Genomic DNA, 13,931 nt, shown 5'->3' with positions numbered 1-13,931 from the left:
ACTTCCTGTTGCATTAAAATCCGCTTGGTTGGATTTACTCTATAAGCATGTTGTTTTATTGGCTTATCAACCTCCACAACAATATCATTACACAGCACAGACGTTTGCCGGGGGTGGTCAGAGAAAATCAGCAAATTAGCTTCGATCAGATCACTGATATCTTTGCGGGCGGAATCTGACAGATGCGACAGAAAAGATTCTAAGTTTCCTAACACTTCTGAGTTTCGCAGACGGGCAATAGGCATACAACCGCTCTTCTCAATCAAGTCATCATCTTGCAAAACATACAGTGGTGGTGCCGAACACACAGAGACAGGCGCTATGGGAGACGTTTTTTCAGCTGCCGCGTCCTCTCTAGAAACATAGCGTTTAAGCATGTTAACGTGGCAAACCCTCAATTTTCTCCTTCGATCAGGAGTTTTTACTGTGTAACCAGTGTCACTTATCTTTTTGTCCACCTCATAGGGACCGGAAAACTGAGCATGGAGGCTAGACCCAGCTAAAGGAAGCAACACCAGAACCTTTTCACCAGGAGCAAAATGTCGGACCACCGTCTTTTTGTCATACCGGGCTTTCATGTTGCCTTGAGTTTGTTCCAAATTTTCACGGGCCAGCTGACATGCCCGGAAAAGACGCTCTCTAAAACTGCAAACGTAATCTAACACGTTATGTTCGGCTTGATGCGACTCTGATAACCACTTTTCTTTAAGCAGTCGCAGGGGACCGCGCACAGTGTGTCCAAAAACTAAATCAGCCGGACTAAATCCAAGGGATTCCTGGGTGGTTTCTCTAACAGCAAAAAGCAGAAGTGGAAGTCCCTCCTCCCAGTCTCTACCTGATTCAAGGCAGTATTTGCGCAACATGGTTTCTAGGGTTTGATGAAATCGTTCCAGTGCACCTTGACTCTCTGGGTGATAAGGGCTTGACGTTTGATGTTTAATTTTTAACTCCTTCAAAACCTGAGCAAACACTTTTGACATAAAGTTTGTTCCCTGATCAGTTTGGACAACTCTGGGTAACCCAAAAGTTGAAAAGAATTTTGTGAGGGCTTTCACAACATTCTTTGCCTTTAATGTGCGTAATGGGATTGGCTCTGGAAACCGAGTGGCAGCGCACATTACAGTTAATATGTACTGGTGGCCTGATTTCGATTTTGGCAACGGGCCCACACAGTCCAACAGAACCCTCTCAAATGGCTCACCCAACGCCGGAATAGGGTGAAGAGGCGCTGGTGGAATCGGTTTATTTGGCTTTCCCACTACCTGGCAAGTATGACATGAGCGACAATATTTCACCACATCCGATTTTAGTCCAGGCCAAAAGAAGTTACGTAATACGCGGTGATACGTCTTCTTGACCCCAAGATGTCCAGCTAAGCTGGCATCATGCGCGAGACTGAGAATCTGGAGTCTATATTCCTTTGGCACCAGAACCTGATTTACTCTGTGTAGATCAGTCGAGTCAGGAGACCAAGACCGCAAAAGCACACCGTTCTCAAGGAAATATTTTACTGGCGCTTTAGATGCCTCTCTGTCCACAACAGAGGAAAAACAAGGCACCAGTGAAGGATCACCCTGCTGTGCTTTGATCAACATTTCTTTAGTCATGTTCAAGCTCTGATTGATGTCTTCAGGAATCATTTCAGGAACATCACATGCTGATATTATTACAGACTCCATGGGTGACACAAAAGAGTCGTCTTCATCAAGCCTAGCCATAAACGACCCTGACAAGTCCACAATCTCACCCATTTTACGAGCCTGCGCATGAGTAATTGCGCACGCAGGAAACACCTCTGAAGCGGGGGAGCCTGAATCAGCAACAAGAGTAGGAACATCAACAACCTCTGGCGGGGGAAAAACATGCCCACCAGCTAGATCATTACCCAGAATGAAGGAAACTCCTTCAATTGGCAATCGCTGACGCACGGCGACTTTAACGTAGCCCGACACTAACGGCGAATGCAGGTGTACCATATGCAGAGGGGCTTTGGTCACACTCATTTTTATTCCCCACACTAGTATGTCGGAACCACAGGATGTTTTCTCAGATAAAGGCAGTACAGACTCTAATAAAAATGAGTGATACGCACCCGTATCTCTAAGGATCGTGACTGGCACTTTATCATTTTCATCTTCACCTGTCAACGAAACAAAGCCGCGTGACACAAATGGTAGAAACTGCGGATCGATGTCAGTTTTCGGGTTTCGTTCAGCCTCCATGCACACCTTTGGCGAGCAAGCGGTTTTAATCAAACCCACGCCTGCAGGAGATTTAGCGCCCCTCGCTTCTTTTCTTTTTAATACTGGGCACGCAGCAATCAAATGTCCTGAGTCGTGACAATAAAAACATTCGCGACCGTTTGATTTAGCAATAAACGCAGACATATTGTTACGCACTGCTTTTGGTGACCTTTTTCGTTCAGAGAAACTTTCCTGAAACGAATTCTGTGCACAGAACACACTTTTGTGCGTTAAAACAAACTCGTCAGCCAAAAGTGCTGCGTTAGTGAGAGATGACACCTTTTGCTCGTTTAAATAAGTCACGATGCGTTCAGGCAAGCATTTTTTAAAGTCCTCCAGCAAAATAAGAGTTTTCAACTCTTCCACGGTTTTAACTTTACATGAACAACACCATTTCTCAAATAACACATTCTTTTCTCGCGCAAACTCAACGAAAGTCTGGTTAGCAGTTTTATTAAGATTCCTAAATTTCTGCCGATATGCTTCAGGGACAAGTTCATATGCCTGCAACACAGTTTTCTTAAGATTTTCGTAATCTAAACTCTGCTCAATAGACAGGCTTGACCACACTTCCTGGGCTTTTCCCACAAGCTTACATTGAAGTAAGAGGGACCAAAACTCCTTAGGCCACTTCAAAGCAGCGGCTATGCGCTCGAATGCACTAAAATAAGAGTCTACCTCAGACTCGCGAAACGGGGGAACCAACTTAATGTGCTTACTTATGTCAAAACTGGCAGAAGAAGAAGCACTTGTGCTTGATGACGTCGGGGAAACTTTAGCTGAGCCTTTTTCAAGCTCAAGAGCCCTGATACGGAGATGCATAGCCTGCACTTCCAGCTGCCTGTTGCGGGTCTCCACCTCTCTTATGCGGAGCGTGAGGCGCAGATCCTCAGTGGACGTACCTTCACTGGATTCAGAAATCCGATCAGCCTCCGTGTCAACAGCAGACGCATCAACCGCGCTAGCATCCGCTCCAGATGCAGTGCCATCTGCCCCTTTCACTGGCTTGCTTTCCGCATCAGCCCCCCGTGGTAGGAGCACACCTTTCTCCACTAGCTTTTCAGCCAGTGTTTCCTTCAACTCTGCCTTGCGAGCACTGTAAGACACTTCCACATCGTAAGAGTTAGCCACAATGAGTAGGTCCGCTTTCTTACATTTGTCAATTTTTTCCCATGAAGGTGCCTCCACAAAATCTTCAAGTGAAAAATCCATTCTCACACCCCCCACACAAAAAAAATAAAACTGCTAACCAGAACCGGACACGCCAACCCAACCTACCAAAAAGCGAGAAAAGACACGGAACGAGCCCCCAATTATGTTATGGCCCGTCTAGGCGCGGCCAGACCACAACATAAAGGGTGATCCATCCCCGTCCAACCCCAAGCAGCACGTCACACACTTAATACTTTGTGACAGTGATTTATTTACAATAAGTGCATTTAAACAAAGGAAGGGAGCATATTATAACTTCAGGGTGAAACCAAGGCCAAAACAACAAACAAAAGGTAGCCTAACTCAGGAGTAAGTACAACTTACCTAGTCAAAAGAACTAAACCAAATGACAAGTACTTTCCTCCCTACCTAACAAAAACAGGAGAAAACTAATCAAACAAAAAGGCGGTCCACCCCTACATGCTCTTACATTCAACAAACACAGTGACACAGTGAACGGTCTGCCGGCTGGGTTGGGCGGAGGATGAATGACATGGCAGTCCCTGGCGGTCTCTTCTTATCCGCTGCCTCCAGGTCCTCAGCCAATCGGTGCGAGCCATCCACCCTGGATGCACCAATCACGGAGGAGCACCTGCACACTCAAATTTACATATGTTAATTACGACAACAGTCGTAACACTGTTCAAAAATAGGTCAGCTGTTCAATGGCAGTGGGGAAGAAGGAGTTGTTGAGTCTGGATGTTCTGGATTTCACACTTCTAAACCTTCGTCCCGAGGGCAGAAGTGTGAACAGTCTATGTTGGGGGTGTGTAGGGTCTTTGAGGATGGAGGCAGCTGTCCTCTGGACTCTGTGATGGTAGATGCTCTGCAGAGAGGGCAGCGGACTCCTGGTGATCTTCTCCGCAGTTGTTATCACTCTCTGCAGGCGTTTGCTGTCCATAGCAGTGGTGCTGCCGTACCATGCAGTGATGCAGCTGGTCAGTGTGCTCTCCACAGTGCAGCTGTAGAAGCTGCAGAGGATCTTGGTCGACATACCAAATTTCCTCAGCCTCCTCAGGAAATAAAGCCAGTGCTGAGCCTTCTTGATCAGCTGTGTGGTGTTCAGTGTCCAGATTAGGTCCACAGAGATGTAGACACCCAGGTACCTAAAGCTGCTCACCCTCTCCACTTCAAGGCCCCGGATAATCAGCGGCTGGTGAGGCCTCCTCTTCTTCCTCGTGTCCACTATCATCTTCTTTGTCTTGTCAGTGTTGAGGGTGAGGTTGTTGTCCTCACACCATGACACCAGACCAGCCACCTCTCTCTTAAAAGCCGCTCCGTCCCCTCCAGTGATGCTACCGATCACTGCAGTGTCATGCGCGAACTTCAAAATGATGTTCTCTTTGTTGGAGGTGACACAGTCATGGGTGCACAGGGTGTAGGGGATGGGACTGAGGACGCAACCCTGTGGAACTCCAGTGTTTGTAATAATATTGGCTGAAGTCCTGTTTTTTTAAGGTTAACCTAATAATGTATTTTGTTTTGCTTTGTTTATTTAGTTTGTAATGTGTATGTAGATTATTTAAAAATACCTTTATGTTATATTTTTTGAATATTTGGTATTAAAACGCAGCATTCTGATTGCAAAAGTGTGAAAAATGATGAATCTCCTTGTATGACCTTCCTTTGTCACAATTTGTGGGTTGCACACAGCGTTGGATAATATGAAGCAGACCCTTGCAGAGATGTAAAGCATGAAGTGGCCCTCAGACCAAATCACTGGTATGTGCATACCTCATCAATCATATTTCTACCCTCAATAAAGCTCACACATTTTCAGTTTTCATTGACAGTGTCAGAAAGGTAAAGGTTTATATTTCGTGATTACATAAAATATTAAACATCTCAAAAACTTACAAGCATATTTATTGTTCAATCAGCTATTTTCACACTGCCATAAGACCTCACCTGAGGGGGTTTAGGTCCTTCTGGCTGCATGCTTGCTCTGCTGCTGCTGCTGCTGCCACTGGGACTGCTCTTTTTTTTTTTTTTTTTTTTTTTTGTTAAAAAAGAGAAAAGCACAGATAAATTAATTTGGCTGATAGATACAGAGTATAAATGGGGAAGTAATAACATTCCAGTATTATTAGTTTTTACTTACCGTTTGCTTGGAAAGAAAGTCCCTAATATCCCCCATATTCTTTGTTCGTTTGGGAGGCATTTTCTCCTGCAATCATGAACATAAAAGCAGAGCATGTCAAGTGTTTGTTCTTCAGGCGGAAAAAAACTACGGTGTTTCAAACAGTTTTGTTGTCCAGAAGACTCACATTGAAAGTATACACACCTCTGTTTTCTACTTTAGTCGTCAGGGAGTGATGAAAGAGTTCAGATGTTGATATCCTGATAAAAATAAATAATTAATATCTAAAAATATCTAGAAATTAAAAATGCTGAAAACGCCTGCCGAAAATGAGCAAATAGTTGGAAAATGTCAAAATACAACTAACCATGGATGTCTTGTGGGTTTCTCCAAGTTTCTCCAAGCTGAGGCTTAGTTGCTTTTGGAAAATACACTACACAACCGGGCAAACAGGTCGGTGGATGATGCAGTGAATATGGGGCTGCATTACATCCTGCAACACCTCGACCGCCCGGGAACTTATGCCAGGATCCTGTTTGTGGACTTTAGTTCGGCTTTTAACACCATCGTGCCTGAACTTCTCTCTTCCAAACTCTCCCAGCTCAGCGTGTCTCCAGCTATCTGTCAGTGGATCACCAGCTTCCTGACAGACAGAAAGCAACAAGTGAGGCTGGGGGAGATCACCTCTGAAACTCGGTCCCTCAGTACTGGTGCCCCTCAAGGATGTGTCCTCTCACCACTACTGTTCTCCCTCTACACTAATGACTGCACCTCCAAGAACTCGGCTGTTAAACTCCTAAAGTTTGCAGATGACACCACCGTCATTGGCCTCATTCAGGATGGTGATGAGTCTGCATACCGGCAGGAAGTTGAGCGGCTGGTACTCTGGTGCAGTCAGCACAATCTGGAGCTGAACACTCTTAAAACTGTAGAGATGACAGTGGACTTCAGGAGACATCCCCCAACTCTGCCCCCCCTCATCATATCAGACAGCCCTGTGTCGACTGTGGAGATCTTCAAGTTCCTGGGTACCACCATCTCCCAGGACCTGAAGTGGGAGACCAACATCAACTCCATCCTCAAAAAGACCCAGCAGAGGATGTACTTCCTGAGACAACTGGGGAAGTACAGTCTTCCACAGGAGCTGCTGATCCAGTTCTACACTGCAGTCATTGAGTCTGTCCTGTGCTCCTCCATCACAGTCTGGTATGGTGCAGCCACTAAACAGGACAGGAGCAGACTGCAGCAGACTGTACGGGCAGCAGAAAGGATCATCGGCGCCCCCCTGCCCTCCATCCAGGATCTGTACCTCTCAAGATCCAGGAAACGGGCAGGGAAAATCATCACAGACCCCTCACACCCTGGACACAGACTTTTTGACCTGCTGCCCTCTGGCAGACGGTACAGAAGCCTGCAAACCAAGACCACCCGACACAGGAACACTTTCTTTCCCCTCGCCATCTCCCTCCTAAACAGTTGACCTGTCACACTGCTTCCCACTGCCAGACTGCAACCGCACCTTATGTACATTCTGTAGTATTCATTCCACCTCATTTCATTTCTGTATTTTATGTACATAAGTTTAGTTATTTACAGTTGGTTTACACAGCTTTGTGTATGTATGTGTATGCATGTGTAATGTACATATAGGTGTGTGTGTGTGTGTGTGTGTGTGTGTGTGTGTGTGTGTGTGTGTGTGTGTGTTTTACATTGCTGTGCTTGAGAGCCACCATCTACCGGAACCAAATTCCTTGTATTTGTCTGCACATATACTTGGCCAATAAACACGATTCTGATTCTGATTCTGATTCTGATGACAAGTAGCAACAAATCGCCCACCAAAAGTCAAATGTGTGTGCTGCTTGTACTTACTCTTGAGCCTTTGAACTAATTAGTATAGAGCCCTGCCCAGCAGCTAAGGTTGCTTAGAAGGACTTACACCAGAAGAAGTACATTTTTTTCTTTCCCTAAAAAGGTCTAACAGGAATATTTCCTGCTTTAGGAAACCAAAACATGGCCCATCGTACTCATTTTTGTATGTGTTGGATTTGAGTTAATTTTGTAACAAACTACAGGGTGGGCCATTTATATGGATACACCATGGGAATGGTTGGTGATATTAAAGTCATGTTTGTGGCACATTAGTATATGTGAGGGGGCAAACTCCTCAAGATGGGTGGTGACCATGGTGGCAATTTAGAAGTCGGCCATCTTGGATACAACTTTTGTTTTTTCAATAGGAAGAGGGCCATGTGACACATCAAACTTATTGGTAATGTCACAAGAAAAACAATGGTGTGCTTGGTTTCAACGTAACTTTATTCTTTCATGAGTTATTTACAAGTTTCTCTTTGTTCACAGCCATCGACATGTCGAAGAGGTTAACACGTGAGGAGCGGATCGAAATTGTGTTGATATCTGGTGAACGCAGTAACCGGGTCATTGCAGCAGATTTCAAAGCAAGACACCCTACGAGACCACCCATCTCCCATGCTACAGTTACAGTTACAGTTACAGTGGTTCAGCTCCCTCGAACTACCCAGCGTTTACTGGCAGGTGGAGCTAGCCCCCGAAGCAAGGCTGCATTCATCATTGGACAGGGGCTGTGGCAGTTCAGGGTCATGCCATTCGGACTCTGCAATGCGCCAGCGACGTTTAACAGGCTGATGGAGAGGGTGCTCATGAACATCCCCTATAGCCGCTGTGTTGTGTACCTGGATGACCTGTTGGTGCACGGTGGCGAATTCGACAGTGCACTGTCCCACCTGAGCAAGGTCTTCAGTGCTATCTGACAAGCTGGGCTGTGGCCCTGCAAAGTGCCGGCTGTTGGCGAGAGAGACCACGTTCCTCGGCCATGTGATCAGCGCTCAAGGTATCGCCACCGACCCCGCAAAGGTGGCTGCGGTCCGGGACAGGCCGACTCCCTCGAACGTCAAAGAACTGCGGCGCTTCCTGGGCCTAGCCTCCTACTACCGTCGGTTCATCAAGGAGTTAGCAACGATAGCCAGCCCTCTCCACCACCTGACTGACAAGGGCCAGCCATTTGGCTGGAGTGATGCCTGCACTGCGGCTTTTGTACAGCTGAAGGAGGCCCTCACCAGAGCGCCAGTCCTGGCCTACCCCGACGCTCGGCAACCTTTCATTGTGGATACTGACGCTAGCAATGTAGGAGTCGGGGCGGTCCTTTCACAGCAGGACGAGGCTGGAGAACGAGTGGTGGCATACTTCAGCCGTGCTCTGGGGCGAGCCAAGAGGAACTACTGCGGGACTCGGCGGGAGCTGCTCGCCGTGGTGCTGGCGGTGCGGCACTTCGGGCCATACCTGCAAGGCTGCCGGTTCCTCCTGCGCACTGACCATGCATCTCTGACTTGGCTCCTGAACTTCAAACACCCAGAAGGTCAGGTGGGCCGCTGGCTGGAGGTGCTTCAGGGCTACGACTTCGAGATCCAGCATCGGGCAGGTCGACAGCATGGCAACGCTGATGCCCTCTCCAGACGGCCCTGCATGGATGTCGAGTGCCGCTACTGTCGGCGGCATTAGGAGCAGGCCCAGGAGGCGCTGGGGGTGGCTACTGCTCAGGCCACAGCCAGCGGAGGGGGATGGCTCCCATTGACCACGCAGCAGCTGAAGTGGGAGCAGGAGGCCGACGTGACGTTGGTTCAGGTGGGGGCCTGGCTGGAGGCGGCGCAACGCCCAGACTGGACGGGGGTGTCGGGACAGGGGCCCGAAGTGAAGGCCTACTACTCCCAGTACAACAATCTGGAGACCCATGACGGCCTCCTGTACCGGAGATGGCTGGACCCCGGTTTGGGCAGAGATCTCCTTTAGCTGTTGGTGCCTCGGTCGCTGCGGTCGCAGGTGCTCGAGCTTGTCCACGGCTCGGTGGGGGCCGGCCACTATGAGAATGCCAAAACTCTCTGCCGTCTCAGGGGACGGTTCTACTGGTTGGGTTAGCTAAGTGATTACATGAAACTCAATGAATCAAACCAGGATCTTGGTTCAGTCTAGCCATGATCGTGTACACATGATACTATCAGCACTGGTGAGATATGACCAATCAGAACCATGGGCAGAGTCGCACATTTTCACAAGTTAACCGGTGTGTTTCTTAGATATTTAATGTAGAGTTCAGACCCTAATAGCTGGGTTAAGGCGTGACATGGACAATTTCAGGTTGGGAAAGAGAAGTATCATAATGGATGACATCAGAAAGCCTTGATCTCTCAGTGGCCTTTAAGTCTTTTTTAACTGTCTAAAAAACTTTCTTGAAGATTTTCCATCTGGTGTTTTTAGTGCTCTCTCTTTTAGGAAAAGGTTATAGAGGACAGGGAAACTTTTGAATGCCTCCATCAAGCAGGAGTAAAAGGAGGTTATGAATAAAATTTCTCCCACTAAAAATCTATTTCTTTTGTTGATGCTCAACAGAAAATGTGTACTACCAGTATGTAAAAACTTCATATCCTCTGTTTTTCCATTCCATACAATTCAATTCAATTCATATAGCGCCAAATCACAACAACAGTCGCCTCAAGGCGCTTTATATTGTAAGGTAGACCCTACAATAATACATACAGAGAAAAAAGTTGGGATGAGAGAAGGAAAACAGGATGAAAGACATGCTGTGGAAGAGAGACAAACATTAATAACAAGTGTGATTCAGCAGAAAGGTCTATTAACACATGTTGAGTGAGAAAAGTGACTGAAAATGAAATACTTAATCTTGGGAATCCCCCAGCAGCCTACACCTATTGCAGCATAACTAAGGGAGGATGTTGTGATTGTAATAGCTCAAAATAAAAAATCCTAATAAGGTTCTAATAAAATATGACTATGAAGTGGACCATTATAGCAAATGCCATTTGTGAAAACAGGTTAAACCTCTCCAAATCCTAAATCTTGCTTCATATAAAAGTCTTAGCTAAAGGTTCAGATAAACAAACTCATGATCTATGAACTAGAAAGAGATAATGCCTATAGTCAGTCAGATAATATGTTTTCTCCCTCATCCACCTCAATTTTATCTAAAAGCGTTTTTCCAAAACACTCCTGTATACAGAAATGTTCAGATACAACAAACAAGGACAACAGAAGTGATAATCTCTTTTTCCTGCCTCTGTTTGCTGTGCCTGATCACAGACTGGATACACAGACGAGCATCATTGGATCACTGTGATACAAGCACTTTTTTTCCATGCTCTTTCTATGTAAGTGCTTTCTATCTAACATTCACACACATTCATACTCCGATGGATGCATCAGAGAGCAACTTGAAGAGCCGCGGATGCTGTGTAGGTGCGTCTGCCTTCCCTGCAACGGCACTGCAGACCATCCCCCGCCACAGACTCACGACCCGCTTCCACGTGGAAAGGAAGTAATTAAAATCAGAAAAAAATGTGATATAGTGTTTTGGGGTTTTCTTTTGATTTTTTTCATCTATTGTTTAACAATGTTTCAGGTGGGGCACACACACACACACACACACATACACACATGCATACAAACCCACGCATGTGTGCATACTTGTCTGTGGTCAAAAGTTTGGATACATTCATCATGGGCATGAATATTGTGGTATTTGTGATTGTTACAGCACACATCTTTAATGAGTTTAACATTTTATTTAATTTAACCTTGGCCTAGTGCTGTTGCTGTTCATTTTTTCTGTTATGTATATATCTTTGTATGTATGTATGTATCTTTTCTGTTATGTAAGTGCAAGGTAGCAGCTGGCTATTGGTGGGAGACTGGAGGCAGAAACTTTAAATTGGGGCCTGACAAGACTGGCATTGCTCTGCCTAGTTCCTGATTCTAACTTAACTGCTGTATCCATTAAAAGTCTCAAATTAGACATTTATGCCCATGATAAATAGATTAAGATCAAAAGCATTAAGTGATATCCACCTTTCTAACAAAATGTATTACAGAAAACCGTATTGTGGAAAAAATATTGTGAAATCTAACATGTGTATCAGGGAAGAACAATTCTCAGCTGGAGTACATCATCAGAGTTAGGAGGAGATGAATAATGCTTGGGGACGACCATGGCTCAGAGGGTTGGGAAGCGCATCTGTAACCGGAAGGTCGCCGGTTCGATCCCCGGGCTCTCTGTGTCTTGTGTCCTTGGGCAAGACACTTTACCCTACTGGTGTTGGCCAGACACCAGTGTGATATGGCAGCCTCGCTTCTGTCAGTCTGCCCCAGGGCAGCTGTGGCTATAACTGTAGCTTGCCTCCACCAGTGTGTGAATGAATAGTGGAATTGTAAAGCGCTTTGGGTGCCTTGAAAAGCACTATATAAATCCAATCCATTATTATTACCATGACAATATGTACTGAGAAACCAAACATCCCTTCTGAAAGACGCTTTGCCTTCTTCAGATGTGAAGTAGAGGAAGCTAAGCTCCAGGTTAAATTTATCCAAGCTCAAAATCCTGTTTTACAGTACAGGCCTCCAAGGGCACAAGTTCAAATAAACAAAGCCTAATGTGTTCAGCCACAGAGAGAGTAATCATTTAGGGACTGGAAAAAGATGCAGTCTGATGATGAAGTTTCCAAAATTCAAATGTCATTGTCTTAATTTTCTCTATAAGTGGTTTTCCAAAACAGTCCTATATACAGAAATCTTAAGAAAAAACAAAATATTTCAAACTCTCAAAATTGAGACCTCTCCAGCAGCAAATCTGCTGCAATCTTTCTACTCTGGTCTGAAGAGTACATTTCCTGATTCACTTCTGAACTTTAACATTGTTAAATTCTCCCAATTCTTTCATCTTGGGGCTGAAGGAAGGACAACACTCGGTGTATAAATGCTCAATCAACAATCTCTTTATTCCACACAATTCTCATTATTCCATACAACACTTTTGAGCATAAACCATCCGCAGGGGAGATGAGCACGGGAGGGTGTCCGCCTGATCTCGAAGTGTCTGAGCATTCCTCACATTCTTATAGCTTCAGCCCCCCTCCAAAGTCATAAAACCTAAACATCGACATTCTTTCTCTCTCTCAGTGAGTCTAAGTTATGACCTTGGCTTCCTGTGCAGTATGTTCTGTTCCTCTTAATCAGACAAATAAGGCGATGACTCTCTGAAAACGGTATTTCTTATAATGCAGCATAATGCATCATAAACAATAGGTTCAAGGTTCAAGGTTCTTTATTTGTCACATGTATAGTTATACAAGTATAACACACAGTGAAATGTATCCTGACACGCTCCTCGACATGTGCAAAAATGGGGGGGGGGACATTATATATATATATAGTATATACACTGGGTGAATGTGCAGTAGTAGCAGCAAGCAGGTGAATTCTGTACATTAATAAGAATAGACATCTGACTATTTTACAGAATAGACAATATAAACATATTTAAAATTAAAGGAATTTGAAATGTACATTGTGCCTGGGTTTAGAGTGTCTGGAAAAGAGAGACCTGTCTCAGTCAATTATAGATGGTGTGAGAGGGCGGGTGTGTGCGTGTTTAGAGCCCGGATGGCTTGGGGATAGAAGCTCCTCTTGAGTCGCTCTGTCCTTGCCCGGATGATGCGGAACCTTCTACCAGATTGCAGAAGTTGGAACAGTTTGTTGCCAGGATGGGACGGGTCCTTCAGTATCTGCGCTGCTCTAGTCTGGCAACTCCTGGTGTAGGTGTCCTGAAGCGGGGGGAGAGCAATCCTGCAGCAGCGTTCTGCTGTATGGATCACTCTCTGGAGAGCTTTTTGGTCCTTCACACAGCTGTTCCCAAACCACGATGTGATGTTCTGTGTGAGGATGCTCTCCACAGCGCCTGTATATAAGATCCTGAGGATCTTTGGAGAGACCCTGAACTTCCTCAGTTGTCGTAGGTGGTACAGGCGCTGCCTAGCCTTTTGGTCTGGACCTGAATGTGGGCAGACCATGTCAGGTCTGAGGAGATGTGGACACCAAGATACTTGAAGGACTGCACCCTCTCCACTGGAGCTCCATTGATGATAATGGGCTTGTAGTCTCTGTGCTGACTCCTTCTGAAGTCCACCACCAGCTCCTTGGTCTTGCCGACGTTCAGCTGGAGGTGGTTGTCCCGGCATCATGATGCCAGATTCTTCACTTCGTCCATGTAGGCCGCCTCATCGTTGTTGGAGATGGCACCCAACACCACTGTGTCGTCAGCAAACTTCACAATGGTGTTGGAGCTGTGGGTGGCCACACAGTCTGAAGTGTAGAGGGAGTAGAGCAGTGGCGAGAGGACACATCCCTGTGGTGCTCCTGTGTTGATGGTGATGCTGTTAGAGACGCATCTACCCACCCTCACCACCTGAGTTCTGCCAGTGAGGAAGTCCAACACCCATGCACACAGACTGCTGTTGAGTCCCAGATCCCAATATAATTCATTCACAATAAATCAGCAGTCTAATGTA

The sequence above is a fragment of the Oreochromis aureus genome, linkage group 3 (genome assembly GCF_013358895.1).
Source record: "Oreochromis aureus strain Israel breed Guangdong linkage group 3, ZZ_aureus, whole genome shotgun sequence".
NCBI classification, from domain to species: domain Eukaryota; kingdom Metazoa; phylum Chordata; class Actinopteri; order Cichliformes; family Cichlidae; genus Oreochromis; species Oreochromis aureus.
The sequence above is the reverse complement of the archived record's forward strand: the minus strand, read 5'-3'. Positions refer to the sequence as shown.